We start from the raw sequence: 24379 nt of genomic DNA on the forward strand, positions 1-24379 counted from the left end.
TTGCATCCCATACCGTCTCCACTAGAAGTGATCACAATCATGACTCCTAATAATCACTTTCTTGCCTTTTCTTTATGGTTTTCAACCATCGGTATAGGAATATCTCTAAAAATTATAGTTAAGTTACTAGCTTTTGCACTATATAAGTGGAATTATACTGTATACCGTGGTTTTGTCTCTCATCTTTCTGTTGACACTATGTAGCTTTGGTTTATCCACTAGTGAATTTTAGTATGTCATTGTATGGCTATACAGCACTTCATTTCTTTCCTTGTTGTACTATTGGTTGACCTCAAAGTTGTTCCCTTTTTGGAGCTGTTAGGAACGCTAGGACATTTTCTTCATGTCTGTTAGTGCACATGTTCACACATTTCTCTAGGGGATGTTCCCAGAAGTATCCCACTTCTACTTTTACAGATAATGCAAAACTATTTTCCAAAGTACTTGCAACAATTCCAGACTCCTCTCAGAGGTGTAGTGTATTTGCTGCTTGTCCTGTGTCTCAATTAGTTTGTCATTTCCACACTTTTGAAGGCTTTACCCATCAGGTTTATATTTTGAATACTCTATTAAATGTTAGTGATTTTCAGAAGCTGTAAAAATAATTTTGTTGGCCATATTAAGGCATTTTCTTTGTAAAGTGACTGTTGTCGAGTTTTCTCTTCAGTGTCTGTTTATGTCTGACTTTATAAGTTATTTACATATTTTGGATACTGAGTTTTAATAACAGCCTAACACCTGGCAGCCAAGATTTTCTCTTATGTTTTCCTCCAGAAATTGTAGAGTCTCAGATCTTATGTTTTAGTGTGTGATACAATTTGAGTTAACATCTATATGGTGTTAGGTAAAGGCCAAGATGCAATTACTTCTGTCTCAGTATCCAACAGTTTGAGTACCATTTATTGACAAGGTTATTTTTCATCTGTTGAATTACCTAGACACCCTTGTTGAAAATCAGTTGACCATGGATGGTGTGGATCTATGTCTGGATGTTCTATTATTGCGTTGATCTCTGTGTCTTTTCTTATGGGATAGCATCCTGTCTTAATTAGTGCAGCTCTATAATGCAATCCTGCGATTCATTCAGCAATTTTGATTTATCTTTAATTTACAGTTGAGAATCACATAGATATAAATTTTGGGGCTGTTAGGCCATCAGCATACTATGGCTGTCAAACTTTGAATAAATAATGAAAATCATTACTAAATCTTTGGACCCCAACTTCTCTGACCCTATTTGGAGGCAGTGCCTCCTTGATCACTGTCCTTTCGGTGGTTAATTTCCTCTGCCTTAGCCCTTGCCATCACCTCTCATGGTACAATGTATACCAGATACACTCAAAGCTCACTCATTTCTTCACTCAAGTCATTGCCCCAAAAGCCACTTTGGAAGAGCTTTTCTCCAAATTTTCTCTAACGTATACACATGCAGGACTATTAGTTGTCTTCTGTGTGTGTGTGTGTGTGTGTGTGTGTGTGTGTGTGTGTAAAATGCCCTCAAGAATTTAGATGGATAAGGATGTTGGTCACCATTATCATGGCCCTGGCATATAAGAGATGGCCTGGCATGTATCAATAATTAAGAAACTTTTGTATATATATTAATTTCTATGAGTACACTGAGTTGAATACATTCTCTCCTAATTTTCTCAGGTAAGGAAACTGAGGCTGAGAGAATTCAGTTCTTTTAAGGGTCCTACAAGGTAGAGAGACAGACACGTTTGAAACCAATGAAAGAATTTCTTGATGGATCCAGTCCAAAAGACATATTTCAGGCAAAGCTGAACTCAGTGAAGGAAAAGTCTAACTCCAAAAATCCAATGGGAGGAAAAGGAACACACGGAAGAATACTTGTAGTTGACAGGAGACATAAAAAACACAAAGTGCGAAAGAAAAACATAAGAAGAAATGTGGACTCAACTATGACACAGGCTTTATTGGAGAAGCAAAGAATAGGCACACTAAGTGGCCACAGGCTAGAGATCAGAACCCGGATTACAGACAGGCACAGGGCAAAGAGCAATCAGGCGGTTGCTCTTTATCCCACAGGGTGGTGTCAGCTTCAGGAAGCAAGCCATTTCTCTGTCAGCTGTCGGTCCAGGAGGGAGGTTAAGGAAGATGCAATCCATCACCATGGCCGAAGGGAGGACAATGGAAGAGCCTGGATCTTGTTTCTTGGTGCAGATGAAATCTGGTGCTGTTACTTCCACTTGGGTGGACACTTCTGCTCCCATGGTGGGCATGGTGGCCCAGGAGGGCATTTCTGCTGGCTCACTGGAGGTGGGCATGGATGGGGTGGGCAAGGCTCATGGCACTTCGGTGGGCACACTTTTGGAGGTGGATGGCAGGGCTCCTTGCACTGATGGTGATGCTGATGCTGATGCTGCTGTGGATGTGGGTGTGGATGCGGATGCGGATGGTGAGGCATCCTTCCTGGGTCTCAAGGAATCTGAAATACAAACAGACAGCATTGTTCATAACAGAAAGTCTTACTCTTCCATTAACAGGGAGCCCTGTTCTACCACTTTCTAAAGAAAAAATTCCTTACACAAGTGCTGTGTGAATACAAGCACACTCTGAAGAAGAATAATCAGGATGTGAAACTTGTAGCCAATCTCAAAACACATCTCTACTAATTTCTCCCATGAGGTCCTGGTTGCTGGTCTAACTGACTTGACTGTTGGCTTCCAGGGAGAAATGCAAAGGCCCAAACTCAGCACTCAGTGGGACTGAAGGCTGGGAAGGGTGCACTGAAACGCGGCATCTCATCTCCCTTAGTCTCCACGGTTAAGACTGTGCCATTGACTGCATTCCTCCCGTCACATTTAAGAGCACAGTTAAGAAGTCAAGAACAAGTACTGAAAACTACCCCTAAATTCTCATTATCTTCTTATTCCCATAGAGAGCACGAATTGGTTAAAATACAGCCACTTCTACGCTAAGATTATATCCTACCACACGAGTGCTAAAAACCTCCAAAATTGTACTCACCAGAGGCTCCAAAGAAGACCTATGACTGAGTATCACGAAGATAGCAGCACGGTGGGAGAGACTCCTTTTATAAGGACCAGGCAGCTCCACCCAGAGGGAACATCCCAGATCTGGCACGATGCACTTGTTTCCCACCCCAAATACCATGTGCTTGCGATCTCAAAAATAAATTGCCACACTCATGCTGATATCACAAAGCTCCGCTGCCCGTGGACTTCCTCACCCTTCACTGAGGGAGTGCAGAGTGAGTCACTCCATACATTGTCTCAAAGCCCCAGTGCCAATGTCATGCACCAGTTAGGAAATATGAGGAATTCTTTGACAATGCTACTGCTCCTCCATGGTTAAGACTGTGCTTCCCACATTCCCCAGCTCCCTACGCATCTGGTATGGAAAACTTACTACCCCATTCCATTTCACCTTCAGCACCCAGCTTTGTCTCCCTCAATGGTAATGACTAAGGTTTACTAAATGCACATATCTTAACCCTTACCCACAGTTTTTCTAAATTCCCCTTATACCCTGTTCTACTGATCTCTGGGCTTTTCTTGACACTTAAATGACTTAACCGTGGCCACAAAGTCTATCATGATTTTCCAGTACTAACAGTCTCGTTTCAGTTGTGTTTTCACATGGCTCCATAATGGACATAACAGGACAACATGATCCCGCAGGTTCCTCAGCCATAAGCTCATAGGCTGGGGCCCCGTTCATGAAACTACTTTTGCTGCCCCACGACCATGAGTCATTTGTGGTCTAGTATTGTTTGTTGCTGTTCAGTTGCTCATTCGTGTCCGACTCTTTGCGACCCCACGGACTGCAGCATGCCAGACTTCCTTGTCCTTCCCTATCTCCCAGAGTTTGCTCAAACTCATGTCCATTGACTCAGTGATGGTTGGATGTTTTCATCCAACCATTTCATCCTCTGTCGTCCCCTTCCCCTCCTGCCTTCAATATTTCCCAGCATCAATGTGTTTTCCAATGAGTCGGCGATTCACATCAGGAGGCCAAAATATTGGATCTTTGGCTTCAATATCAGTCCTTCCAGTGAATATTCAGAGTTGATTTCCTTTAGGAGTGACTGGTTTGATCTCCTTGCTGTCCAAGGGGCTCTCATGTGTCTTCTCCAGCACCACAGTTCAAAAGCATCAGTTCTTCAGTGCTCAGCCTTCTTTATGGTCCAACTCTAACATCCATACATGACTACTAGAAAAACTGTAACTTTGAGTATAGGGACCTTTGTCAACAAAGTGATGTCTCTGCTTTTTGATACACTGTCTAGGTTTGGTGTAGTTTTCTTCCCATGAGCAAGCTTCTTTTAATTTCATGAGTGCAGTCTCAGTCCTTGGTGATTTTGAAGCTCAAGAAAATAAAGTCTGTCACTGTATCCATTTTCCCCCCATCTATTTCCCATGAAGTGATGGGATTGAATGCTATGATCTTAGTATTTTGAATGCAGAGTTTTAAGCCAACTTTTACACTTTCCTCTTTCACTTTCATCAAGAGGATCTTTAGTTCATCTTTGCTTTCTGCCCTAACGGAGGTGTCATCTTCATACCTGAGGTTATTGATATTTCTCCTGGCAATCTTGGTTCCAGCTTGTGCTTCATCCAGCCCAGCATTTTGTATGATGTACCAGCATATAAATTAAATAAGTGGGATGACAATATACCGCCTTTACTTACTCCTTTCCCTATTCTGAACCAGTTCATTTTTCCATGTCCAGTTCTTACTATTGTTGCTTGTTGGTTTGCTGCTTCTCCATCTACTAGAAACCCAAATTCCTCTCATCTCATTATCTTCAAAATTATCTCAGTATCTGGACTGTATCCATTTAGAAGCTTTTCCACTAGTACCCCCCAAATATCTTGTGCTAAATTACACTAGAGTTGTTAATTCAGTAAACTCTATCAGGCCCTTTTTGGAAATGATATTTGGTGTGTTTTCAGACTTTCTTAGTACACCCAGGGAATGAAGCTCCATCAATCATTCATTCCACCAGTCAATCATTGGGTATTTTTCCCTAAATAAATAAATGATGGGTGACATAGAATCCATTGGTAATTTATTAGTATCATCTGTTGAACCACAGTATAATAATAATAAAGTAAATAAATCATACACTTACTTGATGTATTAATAATAATAAGTAAGGAAACATTATGATAATAAGTAAATCACACTTCAGCTAATAATTTGCACTCTGCTTTCCAGGGAAAACTTGAGTGCCTTGGCTATACAGACATTCATGCACACCAGTATTGTGTGACATTAAATATTTCCCAACCTCCCTGAAGATCAGTTTAATACATAGTTGTAACTGGAGATAACAAGTATACCTGCCTCAAAATTTTGCTATGAAAACAGCAAAATGCCTAATATAAGGTACATTACATGATCGGTCCTATGGAAATATGAGCCCCCATATATCTGATAAGGGCTAAATTTCCAAAATATATAAGAAACTTCTAAAACATAATAGCAAAAAATTTAGCAGCCTGTATTTCAAATATGCAAGGGACTTGAATAGAGTTCTGTTTACGCAGACATAATGAAAAGGAGTTTAATATTGATGCTGATCATCAGGGATATGAAAATCAAACACACAATGACATATCACTTCACACCTGTTAGAATGACTGTAATCAAAAAAATAAGAAATCCTAGTAAAAGTTGGTGAGGTTGTGAAGAAAATAAGGATACTTTTACCTGTTCGTGGGATGGTAAATGGTTCAACCATTATGAAAAGCATGGAGGTTACTCAAAAGTTAAAAAATAGAAAACAGGACTGCCATATGTATTACCCATTCACATTAGTGTATTTATCCAAGTTAATTTAAATCAGGATCTCCAAGACATATTAGCACTTTCAAGTTCACTGCAGCAATAGCCAAGATGTGTTAACAACCTAAACTAAATGTCCATCATCAGATGAATAGATAAATAAACTGTAGTATATACATACAATGGATTATTATTCATCCTTAAAAAGAAGGAAATCCTGTCATGAGACAACATGGATCAACCTGGGAGACATTATGCCAAGAGAAGTAAGCCAGACACAGGGGGACAAATCCTGCATGAATTCCCTTATATGAGGTATTGAAAACGATCAAACTCATGGGAGTAAAAGAGCACATGGGCATATGCCCGGAGTAAATTGTGATTCAAGAGACAAATGTACCCCAGTGTTCATTGCGTACAGCCGCTATGGAGAACAGTATGGAGATCCTTAAAAAACTAGGAATAAAACTACCGTATGGCCCAGCAATCCCTAGGGATACTTCTCTGGGCATATGCCCTGAGAAAATTGCAATTCAAAAAGGCTTATGTACTCCAGTGTTCATTGCATCACTGGTTCCAACAGCCAGGATGTGGAAGCAACCTAGATGTCCATCAACAAATGAATGGGTAAAGAAGTTGTTGTACATATATACAATGGAATGTCACTCGGCCATAGAAAGGAGCAGATAGGAGTTCAGTTTAACTGAGGTGGACAAATCTAAAGCCTGTTAAACAGAGTGAATCAGTCAGAAAGAGAAAAACAAATATCACATTTTAACACATATATATGAAATCTATAAAAGTGGTGCTAATGAACCTATTTGCAGAGCAGGAATAGAAATGCAGATGTAGAGTACAGGGCTTCTGAACACAGAAAGAGAAAGAGAGGGCAGGATGAATTGAGAGAGTAGCCTCGAAATATATGCATTGCCAGGTGTGAAAGAGATGGCCAAAGGAAAGTTGCTGAACAGCACAGGGAGCTCAGCCTTGTGCTCTGTGATGATCTAGAGGGATGGGACGGGGGCCATGGGGTGAAAGTGAGGCTCAAGGTGGAGGGGATATATGTGTACTTAAAGCTGATCCACATTATTGTACGGCAGAAAGCAGCGCAACATTGTGGAGCAGTTATCCTCCAATTAAAAATAAATTTCAAAAGAAGAAATGTGAGCTCTTCAGTTCAGTTCAGTTCAGTCGCTCAGTCGTGTCCGACTCTTTGCGACCCCATGAATCGCATCACGCCTGGCCTCCCTGTCCATCACCAACTCCCGGAGTTCACTCAGACTCACGTCTAAAAGGCAGCAAAACTAATTCGGATTATGAATAACTGCTCACAGTAACTAGATAATGTGAACCGTGCCCCGAAATGTGATTACAGTAGGATTGTTTAGAGTGAGGGTCCCTCCCTAAGACCCTTGCCCAGCTCTCCTCTGTCTCCAAGCTGACATCACTACTAATTCAAAGGCTTCAGTCTGAAAGCAATTTCAGAATCCACACCTTCTTACTAGTAAGAAAGGTCCTGCCACTGCCTGAGGGAATATTTCATGCCTTGTGCTCTCTCCTGAAAGAAGGCTGTGTGGTGTCTGCAATGTTTCTTGATTGGGTTGGTGTGGTACGGGGAAAAAAAAAAAAAATCAGTGACATAACCTGGGCATTTGGAAAGGCAGGAACTTCTTTAGATTAAGCCCTGGTCCTGATTACTTTCTCAGTATCTCAGTGAACCAAAATGAGGACAGCTGTTTCTCTGAGAATCCAAAGTGGGGTAACCAAGATCATTGTTAGGAAACAGACATCTTTCAGGGATCCCAGAAGGAACAGGGATGTCTTGGGATGGGTCAGTTTTTTCCACGACATTTTTTTTTTTTCACGTTGAAGTGTTAGGAACTAGTTGGGGCCTGCTGGAGCAAGAGAATTATCTAAGGAACATGTGACTTAGAACAGTTCTACCACCTTAATTATTTTTATTGTCACTATATTTTTTTTACTTTATAATAAATAAATTTATTTATTTTAATTGGAGGCTAATTACTTTATAATATTGTATTGGTTTTGCCATACATCAACATGAATCCACCACTGGTATACACATGTTCCCCATCCTGAACCCTCCTCCCACCTCCCTCCCTGTGCCATCCCTCTGGGTCATCCCAGTGCAGCAGCCCCAAGCATTCTGTATCATGCATTGAACCTGGACTGGTGATTCATTTCATATATGATATTATACATGCTTCAATGCCATACTGCCTTAATGACTGTGGCTTTGTAGTAGAGCCTGAAGTCAGGCAGGTTGATTCCTCCAGTTTCTTTAGATAGATATATTCCGAAGTATTTTATTATTCTCGTTGCAATGGTGAATGGAATTATTTCCTTAATTTCCTCTTTCTATTTTCTCATTATAGTGTATAGGAATGAAAGCCAAAGCAATCTTGAGAAAGAAGAGTGGAACTGAAGGAAAGAAATCAAAGAGGACACTAATAGATGAAGAAATGTACCATGTTCATGGATGGGAAGAATCAATATAGTGCAAATGAGTATACTATGCAAAGCAATCTATAGATTCAATGCAATCCCTATCAAGCTACCAACAGTATTTTTCACAGAGCTAGAACAATAATTTCACAGTTTGTATGGAAATACAAAAAACCTCGAATAGCCAAAGCAATCTTGAGAAAGGAAAAAACAAACAAACAAACAAACAAACAAAAAAGTACTGGAAAATCATGATAGACTTTGTGGCCACGGTTAAGTCATTTAAGTGTCAAGAAAAGCCCAGAGATCAGTAGAACAGGGTATAAGGGGAATTTAGAAAAACTGTGGGTAAGGGTTAAGATATGTGCATTTAGTAAACCTTAGTCATTACCATTGAGGGAGACAAAGCTGGGTGCTGAAGGTGAAATGGAATGGGGTAGTAAGTTTTCCATACCAGATGCGTAGGGAGCTGGGGAATGTGGGAAGCACAGTCTTAACCATGGAGGAGCAGTAGCATTGTCAAAGAATTCCTCATATTTCCTAACTGGTGCATGACATTGGCACTGGGGCTTTGAGACAATGTATGGAGTGACTCACTCTGCACTCCCTCAGTGAAGGGTGAGGAAGTCCACGGGCAGCGGAGCTTTGTGATATCAGCATGAGTGTGGCAATTTATTTTTGAGATCGCAAGCACATGGTATTTGGGGTGGGAAACAAGTGCATCGTGCCAGATCTGGGATGTTCCCTCTGGGTGGAGCTGCCTGGTCCTTATAAAAGGAGTCTCTCCCACCGTGCTGCTATCTTCGTGATACTCAGTCATAGGTCTTCTTTGGAGCCTCTGGTGAGTACAATTTTGGAGGTTTTTAGCACTCGTGTGGTAGGATATAATCTTAGCGTAGAAGTGGCTGTATTTTAACCAATTCGTGCTCTCTATGGGAATAAGAAGATAATGAGAATTTAGGGGTAGTTTTCAGTACTTGTTCTTGACTTCTTAACTGTGCTCTTAAATGTGACGGGAGGAATGCAGTCAATGGCACAGTCTTAACCGTGGAGACTAAGGGAGATGAGATGCCGCGTTTCAGTGCACCCTTCCCAGCCTTCAGTCCCACTGAGTGCTGAGTTTGGGCCTTTGCATTTCTCCCTGGAAGCCAACAGTCAAGTCAGTTAGACCAGCAACCAGGACCTCATGGGAGAAATTAGTAGAGATGTGTTTTGAGATTGGCTACAAGTTTCACATCCTGATTATTCTTCTTCAGAGTGTGCTTGTATTCACACAGCACTTGTGTAAGGAATTTTTCTTTAGAAAGTGGTAGAACAGGGCTCCCTGTTAATGGAAGAGTAAGACTTTCTGTTATGAACAATGCTGTCTGTTTGTATTTCAGATTCCTTGAGACCCAGGAAGGATGCCTCACCATCCGCATCCGCATCCACACCCACATCCACAGCAGCATCAGCATCAGCATCACCATCAGTGCAAGGAGCCCTGCCATCCACCTCCAAAAGTGTGCCCACCGAAGTGCCATGAGCCTTGCCCACCCCATCCATGCCCACCTCCAGTGAGCCAGCAGAAATGCCCTCCTGGGCCACCATGCCCACCATGGGAGCAGAAGTGTCCACCCAAGTGGAAGTAACAGCACCAGATTTCATCTGCACCAAGAAACAAGATCCAGGCTCTTCCATTGTCCTCCCTTCGGCCATGGTGATGGATTGCATCTTCCTTAACCTCCCTCCTGGACCGACAGCTGACAGAGAAATGGCTTGCTTCCTGAAGCTGACACCACCCTGTGGGATAAAGAGCAACCGCCTGATTGCTCTTTGCCCTGTGCCTGTCTGTAATCCGGGTTCTGATCTCTAGCCTGTGGCCACTTAGTGTGCCTATTCTTTGCTTCTCCAATAAAGCCTGTGTCATAGTTGAGTCCACATTTCTTCTTATGTTTTTCTTTCGCACTTTGTGTTTTTTATGTCTCCTGTCAACTACAAGTATTCTTCCGTGTGTTCCTTTTCCTCCCATTGGATTTTTGGAGTTAGACTTTTCCTTCACTGAGTTCAGCTTTGCCTGAAATATGTCTTTTGGACTGGATCCATCAAGAAATTCTTTCATTGGTTTCAAACGTGTCTGTCTCTCTACCTTGTAGGACCCTTAAAAGAACTGAATTCTCTCAGCCTCAGTTTCCTTACCTGAGAAAATTAGGAGAGAATGTATTCAACTCAGTGTACTCATAGAAATTAATATATATACAAAAGTTTCTTAATTATTGATACATGCCAGGCCATCTCTTATATGCCAGGGCCATGATAATGGTGACCAACATCCTTATCCATCTAAATTCTTGAGGGCATTTTACACACACACACACACACACACACACACACACACACACACACACACAGAAGACAACTAATAGTCCTGCATGTGTATACGTTAGAGAAAATTTGGAGAAAAGCTCTTCCAAAGTGGCTTTTGGGGCAATGACTTGAGTGAAGAAATGAGTGAGCTTTGAGTGTATCTGGTATACATTGTACCATGAGAGGTGATGGCAAGGGCTAAGGCAGAGGAAATTAACCACCGAAAGGACAGTGATCAAGGAGGCACTGCCTCCAAATAGGGTCAGAGAAGTTGGGGTCCAAAGATTTAGTAATGATTTTCATTATTTATTCAAAGTTTGACAGCCATAGTATGCTGATGGCCTAACAGCCCCCAAATTTATATCTATGTGATTCTCAACTGTAAATTAAAGATAAATCAAAATTGCTGAATGAATCGCAGGATTGCATTATAGAGCTGCACTAATTAAGACAGGATGCTATCCCATAAGAAAAGACACAGAGATCAACGCAATAATAGAACATCCAGACATAGATCCACACCATCCATGGTCAACTGATTTTCAACAAGGGTGTCTAGGTAATTCAACAGATGAAAAATAACCTTGTCAATAAATGGTACTCAAACTGTTGGATACTGAGACAGAAGTAATTGCATCTTGGCCTTTACCTAACACCATATAAATGTTAACTCAAATTGTATCACACACTAAAACATAAGATCTGAGACTCTACAATTTCTGGAGGAAAACATAAGAGAAAATCTTGGCTGCCAGGTGTTAGGCTAACTGTTATTAAAACTCAGTATCCAAAATATGTAAATAACTTATAAAGTCAGACATAAACAGACACTGAAGAGAAAACTCGACAACAGTCACTTTACAAAGAAAATGCCTTAATATGGCCAACAAAATTATTTTTACAGCTTCTGAAAATCACTAACATTTAATAGAGTATTCAAAATATAAACCTGATGGGTAAAGCCTTCAAAAGTGTGGAAATGACAAACTAATTGAGACACAGGACAAGCAGCAAATACACTACACCTCTGAGAGGAGTCTGGAATTGTTGCAAGTACTTTGGAAAATAGTTTTGCATTATCTGTAAAAGTAGAAGTGGGATACTTCTGGGAACATCCCCTAGAGAAATGTGTGAACATGTGCACTAACAGACATGAAGAAAATGTCCTAGCGTTCCTAACAGCTCCAAAAAGGGAACAACTTTGAGGTCAACCAATAGTACAACAAGGAAAGAAATGAAGTGCTGTATAGCCATACAATGACATACTAAAATTCACTAGTGGATAAACCAAAGCTACATAGTGTCAACAGAAAGATGAGAGACAAAACCACGGTATACAGTATAATTCCATTTATATAGTGCAAAAGCTAGTAACTTAACTATAATTTTTAGAGATATTCCTATACCGATGGTTGAAAACCATAAAGAAAAGGCAAGAAAGTGATTATTAGGAGTCATGATTGTGATCACTTCTAGTGGAGACGGTATGGGATGCAATTTAATAAGAAAACTTGTGTCTTTTGAAGGGTTTGGTTGTGTTCTTTTCCTTAACTTCATGTTTCTTGACAATGAAGAGATCAGTCTCTGATTACCCACTTCATACAGCAAAGCTTTATGAACTTTCTGAATGTGTTGATCATGTCCTCCTAAAATTTAAAAAAAAAAATATTTTTTGTTTTCCTTTTTCTTGTTTTTCTTCAAGACAAAACTGGGGAGGGAATTGTGTCAATAATATTAGGCCAGAGCCCTATCCATGAGTACAAAGTCAACACCCCTAAAAATAAAATCAGATCTCTTTAGTGTTGGAAGCACAACAACAATAAAATTCTCTATGCATTTTGTTGCCTATAAGGCGATGGAATTTAATGGAGTCCACTTCCCTATAAGATGGGAACACTCTTAATAACAGAGCTACCTTTCCTATCATCACTCTCATAAAATAAATTTTTGCTTTGGAAAAGAATTCATTTTTTTAATTAATTTAATTTTAATTGAAGAAGACTTGCCTGACAGGATTTTGCTCTTTTCTGACAAACCTCAACGTGAATCAGTCATCATTTGAATTCAGTTCAGTTGATCAGTCGTGTCTGACTCTTTGCCACCCCATGAACTGCAGCACGCCAGGCCTCCCTGTCCAACACCAACTCCCGGAGTTCACTCAAACTCACGTCCATCGAGTCGGTGATGCCATCCCGCCATAGGTATACATATATTCCTTAGTCCTTTCAACCATTTTTAAAAACTGTCTTTAAAAGATCATATGTACTTTCAGTTAAAAGAAAATAGATGCGATAGTAGAGAACTACATAAAGTTGAGACTTTGAACTTCAGCATAGTATGGCTGGAAAACTGTGAATAGATTATCAAAATCTTTGCTACATCTTTCAGATCCAGTGTCTTCAACCCCACTTGGAGACATTGTCTCTTGGGTGACTGTCCTCCCTGCAGTTACTCTGCCCTGGCTCAGCACTCGCCATCGCCTCTCACTGGTACAGTGTACCCCACATACTCAAGGCTCACTCTTCTCTTCACTCAAGTCTTTGCCCTAAAAGTCACTTTGGAAGAGCTTTTCTACATAGTTTTCTCTAAAATATCCTCACACATCACTATTATTTGCCTTGTATCTGCACGTGTGTGTGTGTGTGTGTGTGTGTGTGTCTGCATGTGTGTGTTTGTGCAAACTCCCTTCAAGCGTTTAGGTGGAAAAAGGACTTTAGTCACGATCCTCATGTCCCTAGCACATATGAGACTGCCTGACACGTGTTAATAATTGGGAAACATTTGCAAATAAATTAATTTCTATGAGTACACTGAGTTGAATAGAGTCTGTCTATTGGTTTTACAAATAAGGAAACTGAGACTGAGAGGATTCAATTCTTTCCAAGATAGACAAAGATAGAAACAAGTCTGAAACCACTGAAGGAATTCTTTGATGGATCCAGTCCAAACATACATAATTCAGACAAAATAAACTCAATGGTGGAAAAGTCTAATTCGATAATTCAATGGGAGTGAAAAGGAACACTCAGAAGAATACCTGTAGCTGACAGAAGAGATGAAAAACACTATATGCAAAAAGAAAAAAGAAAGAAAGAAAGCAATACTAATGGGCTATGAATATGCTTTATTGGAGAAGCAAAGGAATAAACACACCATTTGCTCATGGGGTAGAGATTGCAACATGGATACAGACACACAGATGGCAAAGAGAGATCAAGCAATGATCCTACTGCTCTTCCACAAACGTGGTGTCAGATTCAGGAACCAAGGCTTTTCTCTGTCAGCTGGCAGTCCAGGAGGGAGATTAAGGAAGTCGCAACCCATCACCATGGCCGAAAGAAGGACAATGGAAGAGCCTGGAACATGGTGCTGTTACTTCCACTTGGGTGGACACTTCTGCTCCCATGGTGGGCATGGTGGCCCAGGAGGGCATTTCTGCTGGCTCACTGGAGGTGGGCATGGATGGGGTGGGCAAGGCTCATGGCACTTCGGTGGGCACACTTTTGGAGGTGGATGGCAGGGCTCCTTGCACTGATGGTGATGCTGATGCTGCTGCTGCTGTGGATGTGGATGTGGATGTGGATGCGGATGGTGAGGCATCCTTCCTGGGTCTCAAGGAATCTGAAATACAAACAGACAACATTCTTCATAATGGAGAGTCCGACTGGTAGAACATTTAGCTGTGCCCCAAACCCTCCCATCTCTAAGGACTCTTCTTCATTCCTAATACAGTCTTCATGGTTTCTTATGGCTTCTTCACCCTTCTTGTTTAGTATCTCTTGCCCTCAGATTTTCAGTCTTTTCTGGTTAGTCTCTCCTTCACCACTTTCTAAAACAAAATTACCTACAAGGTGTTGTACGAATACAAACATTCTCTGAAGAAGAATCTGGATAATGAACTTGTAGCCAATCCCCCCAAAAACTCTACTTATTTCTCCCATGAGGTCTTGGTTGCTGGCCAAGCTGACCTGACTGTGGGCTTCTGAGGAGAAATGCAAAGGCCCAAACTAGGCACTCAGTGGGACTGAACGCTGAGAAGGGGGCAATTGGAACTAATGTGTGCTGTGATAGCACAGTATCTCATCCCCCTTTACTCTCTCTCAGGTTAAGACTGTGCCTCTGACTCCATTTTCTCCTTAAATTTAGGATCATATTCATGACCAATACCAAAAATTCACCCCTAAATCCTCATTATCTTCTTTTCCCATACAGAGCACTAATTGCTTCAATTAAAGCCACTTCTAACGCCAGATTAAACCCAACACTCGAGTTCCACAAAGATCTCTAAGAGTTGTGGTCACCTGAGGCCCCAGAGAAGACCTATGACCGTCACGACAATGACAGCGCTGTGATGGGGACTCCTTTATAAGGACCAGGCAGCTCCACCCAGGGGGAATATCCCAGGACTGGCTGATGCACTTGTTTCCCACCCCCAAATTCCATGTGCTGGCAATCTCAAAAACAAACTGCCACACTCATGCTGATATCACAAATCTCCCTTGTCCATGGACTTCTTTATCCTTCACTAAGGAAGTGCAGAGTGATTCACTCGAGACCTTGTCACATACTCCCTGTGCCATTGTTATGCACCAGTTAGAAATATGAGGAATTCTTTGACAATAGTGTTTCGCCTCCATTGTCAGACTTGGTGATTCTTCCACTCCCCAGCCCCCAAGAATCTGCTCTTAAAACTTCCTCCCTTTCGCCTCCATTGTCAGACTTGGTGATTCTTCCACTCCCAGCCCCCAAGAATCTGCTCTTAAAACTTCCTCCCTATTCCATTTCACCTGCCAGCACCCAGCTTTGTTTCCCTTGATGGTCGAGGCTAGAATTTACTAACCTCACATATCTTAACCCCTACCCACAGTTTTTTTAAACTCGCCTTCCTTACACCATGCCCCACTGGTCTCTAGCCTCTTCTTGACAATTAAATGACTAGAGACCACAAAGTTGTATCTTCTTTTTCTAATTTTCCGGTTTCTGGTGTTGGCGGTCTCATGCCAGGAGTCTTTTCACACAGCTCCATTCATGGACTTCGACAGGAAAGCTTGACCCTTCAGTTTTCCAGGCCATAAGGTCACAAGTTGAGATATTTTGCTGAAGCTCTACTTTTGCAGATTTATACACTGATCTGGTCTCTGCAGCAACATGATCATGAGCAACTTGTAGTCTACTAGAAACCTAAATTCCTCTCTTCTCACTATTTTCAAAATTGACTCAATGTCTAGGCTGCATCCATTAAGAAGCTTTTCCACTAGTGCTCCCCAAATATCCTCTGCCACTTTCCCCTACAACAGTTAATTCCATTGACTCTATCCTGCCATTCTTTTTTTTTTTTTTTGAAATGACATTTAGTGTGTTTTCAGACATTTTTGTTTACTCAGGAATGAAGCACCACGAGTCATTGACCCCGCCATTCAATCCATGGATATTTTTCTCTTCACAAATAAACTAAGGGTTACATAGACCCCATCAGGAATTTATTAGTATAATTTGTTGAAACCCAGGAGCCCGAGAGCTAATACTAAGCATTAAGCCTTCCATGGGTTTCCTTGGGCGACCGGGGTATGCAGACATCTGTAGGCACCGGTACTTTGGGACATTAAATATTTACCAACTGCCCTGAAGATCAGCTTATTAACACTGCTGTAAATTAGAGACAAAAACTATACTTGCCCCAAAATTGTGCTATGGAAACAACAAAATGTCTAATATAAGGCATGTGACGTCATCTGTTACCAAGTCCAAGCTTGCTCCGCTTGCTGCAGTGAATCTGAGATGAGGTGTCTAGACTAGCAAAAGGAATAAATGAAAAGAAAAACTTCATGTTTCACCCAGGAATCAAACCCAAGTCTCCTGCATTGCAGGCAGATTCTTTACTGACTGAGCTATGAGGGAAGCCCATCTAGACTAGGAAGGGACTTTATTCAGGAACCTGCTGACTGAGAGAATGACAAGCTTGTGCCTCCAAATAATCATCTTGCTGGGGCCTGTTGCCAGGTTCTTTTATGGGTTAGAAATGGGGTGGAGGTAGGGAAACAAAGGAAAAGACTACTCAGTCCTTGCAAATTTCCCCTAGTATGGCAAGCCCCAGGCAGGGGAATATGTTAGATTTGCTTCCTTACAGTCCCTCACCAGAGAAGGCAATGGCACCCCACTCCAACACTCTTGCCTGGAAAATCCCATGGGCAGAGGAGCCTGGTAGGCTGCAATCCATGGGGTCGCGAAGAGTCGTACATGACTGAGCGACTGCACTTTTCGCTTTCATGCATTGGAGAAGGAAATGGCAACCCATTCCAGTGTTCCTGCCTGGAGAATCCCAGGGATGGGGGAGCCTGGTGGGCTGCCATCTGTGGGGTCACACAGAGCCAGACACGACTGAAGTGACTTAGCAGCAGCAGCAGTCCCTCACAGGTGGGCAGCTCAGGTTATCTTCCCAAAGCAGTCCATTAGGTATGATTACAATAACAAAAGTGGCAAGATGAGGGTTAAAATCACAGAAGCTGATCCAGCATAAATTCAAAATTAACTCTTCCTGGTTACAAGGCTTAAGGAAATATGAGCCCCATATTTATGATAAGGGGTTAATTTCCAAAGTATGTAAGAAGCTCCTACAACATAATAGAAAAAATTTAACAACCTTAATTTTAAATAGGTAAGGGACTTGAATAGAGCTTTCTTTAAAGAAGGCATATATATATATAACCACAGGGACAGGAAAAGGAGTTTAATATCACTACTAATCATCAGGGAAATGCAAATCTAAACCACAATGATGTAAAACTTCACACGTGAAGAATGACTATAATAAAAAAGCAAAATAGCAAATGTTGGTGAGATTATGGAGAGAAAAAGAACCCTTGTACCTGGTAGTGGGAAGGCAAAATGGTAGAAACATTGTGAAGAATATTAAGGTTACTCAAAAGTTAAAAATAGAAAAAATAGAACTATCATAGGTTTTACCCATTCTACATCTAAATTATTTACTCAAAATAATTTAAATCAAAGTCTCAAAGACATGTTAGCATGCCCAAGTTCACTGCAGCAGTACTCACGGTAGCCAAAGTGTGGTAACAACATAAATGTCCATCAACAGATGAGTGGATAAGTAAACTGTAGTATATACATACAAAGGATTATTATTCCTTCTTAAAAAGAAGGAAATCCTGTCCTATGAGACAACATGACCTAACCTGGAAGACATTACGTCAAGAGAAATAAGCCAGAAAGAGACGGACCAGTACCACATGAATCCCCTTTCATGAGGTATCGAAAACAGTCAAGCTCATGGAATAAAGAATAGAATAGCAGTTGCCAGGAACCAGGGGAGGATGGGCATGGAGTGAAAGGGTGTTGCTTATCATTGGAAAAGACTCTGATGCTGCGAGGGATTGGGGGCAGGAGGAGAAGGGGATGACAGAGGATGAGATGGCTGGATGGCATCACTGCCTCGATGGATGTGAGTCTGGGTACACTCCAGGAATTGGTGAAGGACGGGGAGCCTGGCGTGCTACAATTCATGGGGTCGCAAAGAGTCAGAGGTGACTGAGTGACTGAACTGAACTGAATCAATAGGTATTGTGAAATGAAACTCTCTACTGCCAACTCAATAAACAAGAAATGTCACAGCCATCAGCGATTTCTGGCCTCCAAATGTGAATGCAGGCTCCCAAAGCTCAATCCAGCAGGTGCCGCCACTCGCCATGGTGACTGCTGAGGCCCTGGGGGAACACAAGGAGCAGCCATCGGCCACAGCTGCCACTACTTAAGGTGAGCAAGGAAACAGGATTTGGCCCAGATAGCTGAGGTACATATGAAAGCAATGAATTCCGTGAGCCCAGAGGCTTGAATCTTCCCGTACATCCAATGCTAAAGTCCTTAATTAGATATCTGATCTTTGATGCTCAGCCCGCCTGCTCCCTTTGCTGTACATTTGTATGTAGCCTCACTCCCACTGCCATCTTCCAAGGGGAACACTTTTCTCAGAGCTACTGAGATGCTGTCTCCTGGGTTTGGAGTCCTAAACTTTCCCACCAAATAAAATAAAAGTCTCCTTTCAGGTTGTGACTATATTTTTCAGTTGACAGTATACAATTTCAGTCCTGAAAGGTATATCAGTTCTAGAGATCTGCCCGCAACATCAAGCCTGTGTATAACAACACTGTATTATACACTTAAAATACTCTTAAGAGAATACGCCTCATGTTAAGTGTTCCTAACACAATAAAACTTTTTAAAACAGTAAATTGATACGGCCACTATGGAGAACAATATGGAGATTCGTTAAAGAAACCTAGGAGTAAAACTACCAAATGGCCCAGCACATGCCCTGAGAACATTGTGATTTTAAAAAGGCATGTGTACCCTAGTGTTCATTGCAGGACTATTTACAACAGCCAGGACATGGAAGCAACCTAGCTGTCAATCGACAAGTGAGTAGACAAAGATGTTGTGGCACATACATACAATGAAATGTTACTCAGCCAATGAAAAGGAACAAATCTGAGTCAGTTGAACTGAGGCGGACAAATCTAGAGCCTTTTACACGGAGTGAGGTAAGTCAGAAAGAGAAAAACAAATATTGAATATTAACACATATGCATGGAATCTAGAGCAATAGCTCTGATGAACCTCTTTCAAGGGCAAGAACAGAAATGCAGATGTAGAAAACAAACTTGGGAGCACACTGAGGGAAGGAGAGGGTGGAAGAGATTGAGAGAGTAGCCCTGAAATACAGGCTTTGCCGTGCGTAGAATACATGACCGATGGAAAGTTGTTTTATAGCTCAGGGAGTTCAGCCTGGTGCTCTGTGACAGCCTAGAGGGGAGGGATGGGGAGCAGTGGGGTGCACGTGCGGCTCACGGTGGAGGAGATATATGTGTACTTAGAGCTGATCCACATTGTTGCATGGTAGAAACCAACAGAACGTAGTAAAGCAATTATCTTCCAATTAAAAAATTATATATGTCAGCTCTAAAAGTTAGAAAAACTAATACTTATGAATAACTACTCAAAATAACTGGTCAATAATATCAAAAACGCTCCCGATCTTATAAAGAATGGCAGTGTGTAGACTAAGGTCTCCTCGCCAAGACCCCCGCCCTGCTCCTCTCTTTCTTCTAGCTGTTATCATTGCTAGTTAGAAGCAGCCAGTTTGAAGGCACTTGAAGAATCCACATCTTTTTACTAGTAAGAGAGGGCTTCCTTCTCCACTGCCTGAGGGAAGATTTCAAGCTTGTGCTCTTTCCTGAAAGAAGACAGTGCAGCATCTGCTGTGTTTCTATCTTGACTGGGCTGATGCGGTTCAGAAAAAGACCAGGGGCATAACCTGGGTGTCTGAAGAGGTAGGAACTTCTTTAGACTGAGTCCTGCTCCTGATCTCTTTCTCATTCTCTCAGAGAACCAAGATGAGGACCGCTGTTCCTGCCTAGTCCTCTGAGATTCCACAGTGGAGTAACCAGGATCACCATTAGGAAAGAGACGCCCTTCAGGAATCCTGGAAGGAACAGCAATGTCTGGGGATGGAGTAGGTGCTTTCACAGCATTCTTCTCACGAGAAGTCTTAGGAACTAGGTGGTACCTGCTGGAGTAAGAGAATTATCTAAGGAATACGTGGCAAAGAACAGTTCTGCAAACATAATTTTATACTTGCTTTTCTTTCTGGGTGAATTACTAATGAATTCCAAGATGTTTTTACCAATAAATTCTATAGTTTGTCACTTATGTTTGGTAATTTGAAGGAGGATTAGTTTTTCTTAAGGAAAAGGTGCCTAATGAGGTTGCAGACTTAGAAAGAGGGATAGTTAGTTCTTGATAACAGAGAAAGTGACTTAAGGACAAATGGTCCTCAGTTTTTGAAATAATGGATATATTTTCATAAAATGAATAGTTTCCCTTTTACAAATGGAAGCATTTGTAGCAAACTGAATCTCTGAATCTCTCTGAAAATCGTGTAATATCTACATGAGAGTTTGCTAGATTTTACTTAGAACCTAGTAATAGTGGTTATCGAGGAGAGAATTGACTGGGGACAAAGTAGAAGAGAGGCTAAGTAAGCCATGAGGCAGAAAAGAAATCATCAGCAAATATGCATGCTAGAAGAGGTAAAGGTAGTGCCTCTAGAATTCCAAAGGAAAATGTGTTTTGAACGTACAATGTTACATGTAGCCAAACTATTAGTCAAATATGAATAAAATAATTTCCACAAATATATTTTCTGATAGCTTCTGGAGGTTTTGCTCCAAAAAACCAAAAAAAACCCTATGGACAAAATTGAGAGTAATAAGAGAATGAAAGCCCTAAGGTGACAAGTGTTGGAGAACCCTACAGATCCACAAGATTCTACTGAGAGAGTTTTCAAGGTTACCAGAAATTATATTTCCAATTGGAAACTGTACCTAATATAAAGATGGAAAGAATGACGGGCCAGTTAGTTTAAAGATATACAGTAGTCAATACTGTGGTGGTAATTGATTATCACTCTACTCTCTGGAAAGGAAAATAAATGTATGTGTAGACATTGCTATTCACAGCATAACAACTACACATACTACACATTCATTACATCGAACTTTTAAAAAATTTATTTACTTTTAATTGAAGTGTAATTGCTTTACAATGTTGTGCTGGCTTCATAGTGCAACGTCAATCAGCCACAGGTATCCATAAGTCTCCTCCCTCTTTAACCTCCCTGCCGCCTCCCACGCCATCCCATCTCTCTGGGTTGTCATGAGCACCAGGTTGAGTTCCTTGTGTCATACAGCAAATTCCCACTCTCTTTCTATTTTAGGTATGGCAATGTATGTTTCCATGTTCCTGTCTCAATTCATCCCATCCTCTCCTTTCCCCACTGTGACAAGTCTGATCTCTATGTCTGCATCTCTCTTGCTACCTTGCAACTAGGTTCATCAATGTCATTTTTCTAGATTCCATACATATGCACCAATATATGGTATTTGTTTTTCTCTTTCAGACTTGCTTCACTCTGTATAACAGGCTCTAGGTTCATCCACCTCACAGCATTGACTTAAATTTGTTTCTTTTAATGTTGAGTAATATTTCATTGTATACATGTACCCCAACTTCTTTATCCATTCGTCTAGGTTGCTTCCATGTCCTGACTATTGTCAATATTGCTGCGATGAATGTTGGGATACATGTGTCTTTGTCAGTTACGGTTTCCTCAGAGTATATGCCCAGTAGTGGGATTGCTGGGTCATTTGGTAGTTTTATTCCCTAGTTTCTTAAGGAATCTCGATACTGTTCTCCATAATGACTGCATCAGTTTACATTCCCACCAATAGTGCAAGAAGGTTCCCTAGTCCTTTTCTCTTTGAAGGCTGAGCTCTGAAGAACTGATGCTTTTGAACTGTGGTGTTGGAGAAGACTCTTGAGAGTCCCGTGGACTGCAAGGAGATCCAACCAGTCAATCCCAAAGGAAATCAATCCTGAATATTTGCTGGAAGGGCTGATGCTGAAGCTGAAACTCCAAGACTTTGGTCACCTGAGGCAAAGAGCCGACTCAATGGAAAAGACCCCGATGCTAGGAAAGATTGCAGGCAGGAGGAGAAGGGGCAACAGAAGATGAGGTAGTTGGATAGCATCACCAATTCAATGGACATCAGTTTTTGCAAACTCCAGACAATAGTGAAGGACTGAGAAGCCTGGCCTGCTGCAGTCCACTGAGTTGCACAGTGTCGGACATCGCTCAATGACTGAACCACAGCAACAGTGTCACAGAGGGTTCTTTCTGTGTTTTCCTCTAAGAGTTTTAGGGTTTGTGGTCTTACATTTAGATCTTTCATCCATGTTGAGTTTATCTTTGTGTGTGGTGTTCTTTGCTTATTGGCTTCTCTTGTAGCTCAGACGGTAAAGGGTCTGCCTGCAATGTGGGAGACCCAGGTTCAATCCCTGGGTTGGGAATATCCCCTGGAGAAGGAAACGGCAACCCACTCCAGTACTCTTGCTTGAAAAATTCCATGGATGGAGGAGCCTGGTAGGCTACAGTCCATGGGATCACAAGGAGTTGGCAAGGACTGAGCAACATCACTTTCATGCATTGGAAAGGAAATGGCAACCCACTCCAGTGTTCTTGCCTGGAGAATCCCAGGGATGGGGGAGCCTGGTGGGCTGACATCTATGGGGTTGCACAGAGTCGGACACGACTGAGCAACTTCACTTTGTATGGTGTTAGAGAGTTTTCTGATTTCATTCTTTTACTTATAGCTGACCAGTTTTCCCAGCACCAATTATTAGAGTGACTATCTTTTCTCCTTTGTATATTCTTGCCTCCTTTGTCAAAGATAAGGTGTCCAGAGGTCCATGGGTTTGTCTGGGCTTTCTATCTAGTTCCATTGGTCTATATTTCTGGTTTTGTACCAGTACAATTCTGGTGTGATGACTGTAGCTTTGTGATACCACATATTTTAAAATTAATCTTAGTTATTAACATTTTTAATCACTTTTTCAAGTCCAGACGATCCACCAAGCAGTTAATTAAGTCCTGCTTGTAGCCTTGTCCAACAATTGTACCTCACAAGCTTGAAAGAACACACAACTTATAGTGCTATCAGTCTTTAAATTCCCAAAAGAATGAGGGAAAGAGGAACAGAAAGAAGAGAAAAAGAAGATAGAGGAACAGAAGTGTGTGTGGGGGGGGGGGGGGGGGGGAACGAGGAGTGGGAAGAGGAGACAAGATGCCAAAGCAAAAATCGAATACAGGAAAGACGTAGGTTAAATATGCAGCAAACTATAAGATTATCACAACCTTAATGGGAAAAGTACTGCTTCTTTAAGTGGCATAGGGGCCAAGACATGAAATTCATAGATTGAAAAGTAACAACACTGGCAAAGTATGCTTATGTGCTGAGCAGTTCTGATGCACTCACAGTAACATTTGATCCTCATTGTGCTTTCTGCGAGCTGACACAGTTCTAAGTGCTTTATAAATGTAAGGCTCCCAAGGTAACCTATAAAATGAGTACTGTTACTATTCCAGTTTTAAAGAGAAGAAAATGAGACCTTAAAATGAGACACAAACACCTTGAGCAAATTACTCAAAATCATAGAGTTAGCAAGCAGCAGAACCACGGAGTGAACTCAGCAAGGCTGGTAACAGGATCTGTGATCTCAGAAACATGATTGTGGTCACTTCTAGTGGAGAAGGTATGAGGTGAAATTTATTTAGGAAGCTTGGGTCTTTGGAAGGGTTGGTAATGTTCTTTGGTTTTATCTTCATCTTTCTTGACAATAAAGAGATCAATCTGTGATTACCCACTTTATACAGCAAAGCTTTACGAACTTTCTGAATGTGTTGATCATGGAAAACTCCGAAAATCAAACAAAAGTTCATTTTTGTTTTCCCTTTCTTGTTTTTCTTCAAGGCAAAACTGGGGAGGGAATCGTGTCAATAATATTAGGTCAGAACCCTGCGCAAGAGTACAAAGTCAAACCTCCTAAAAATAAAGTCACTTCTTAGTGTTGGAAGCACAACAAGATTAAAATTCTCTGTGCATTTGTTTACCTATAAGGTGATGGAAATTAATGGAGTCAACTTCCCTATAATATGGGAACATTGTTAATAATAGACCTATTTTCATATAGTCACTTTCATAATATAAGTTTTTGTTTTGCACAAGAACTAATTTATTCCTTGGCCCTTATAACCATTAAAATAAAATGTCTTTAACGATCATATGTACTTTCAGAAAAAGAAAATAGATGTGATAGTAGAGAATTACATAGAAAGTTGAGACTCTGAACCTCAGCATAGTATGGTTGGAAAACTGTGAAT

The 24379-nt window shown here is 41.2% G+C and overlaps 2 long non-coding RNA genes across 2 annotated transcripts; one reads left to right on the forward strand and one right to left on the reverse strand.

Moving 5' to 3' along the window:
* Positions 1-9040: 9040 nt before the first annotated feature.
* Positions 9041-10161, forward strand: LOC114113219 (uncharacterized). The gene is made up of 2 exons (XR_003588262.2): positions 9041-9082; positions 9624-10161. It is a non-coding gene; the product is annotated as an uncharacterized LOC114113219 (long non-coding RNA).
* Positions 10162-13691: 3530 nt separating this feature from the next.
* Positions 13692-14926, reverse strand: LOC114113220 (uncharacterized). The gene is made up of 2 exons (XR_003588263.2): positions 14889-14926; positions 13692-14208 (listed from the first exon to the last, which is right to left on the reverse strand). It is a non-coding gene; the product is annotated as an uncharacterized LOC114113220 (long non-coding RNA).
* Positions 14927-24379: the final 9453 nt, after the last annotated feature.

Source organism: Ovis aries, chromosome 1, assembly GCF_016772045.2.
Source record: "Ovis aries strain OAR_USU_Benz2616 breed Rambouillet chromosome 1, ARS-UI_Ramb_v3.0, whole genome shotgun sequence".
Lineage (NCBI taxonomy): Eukaryota > Metazoa > Chordata > Mammalia > Artiodactyla > Bovidae > Ovis > Ovis aries.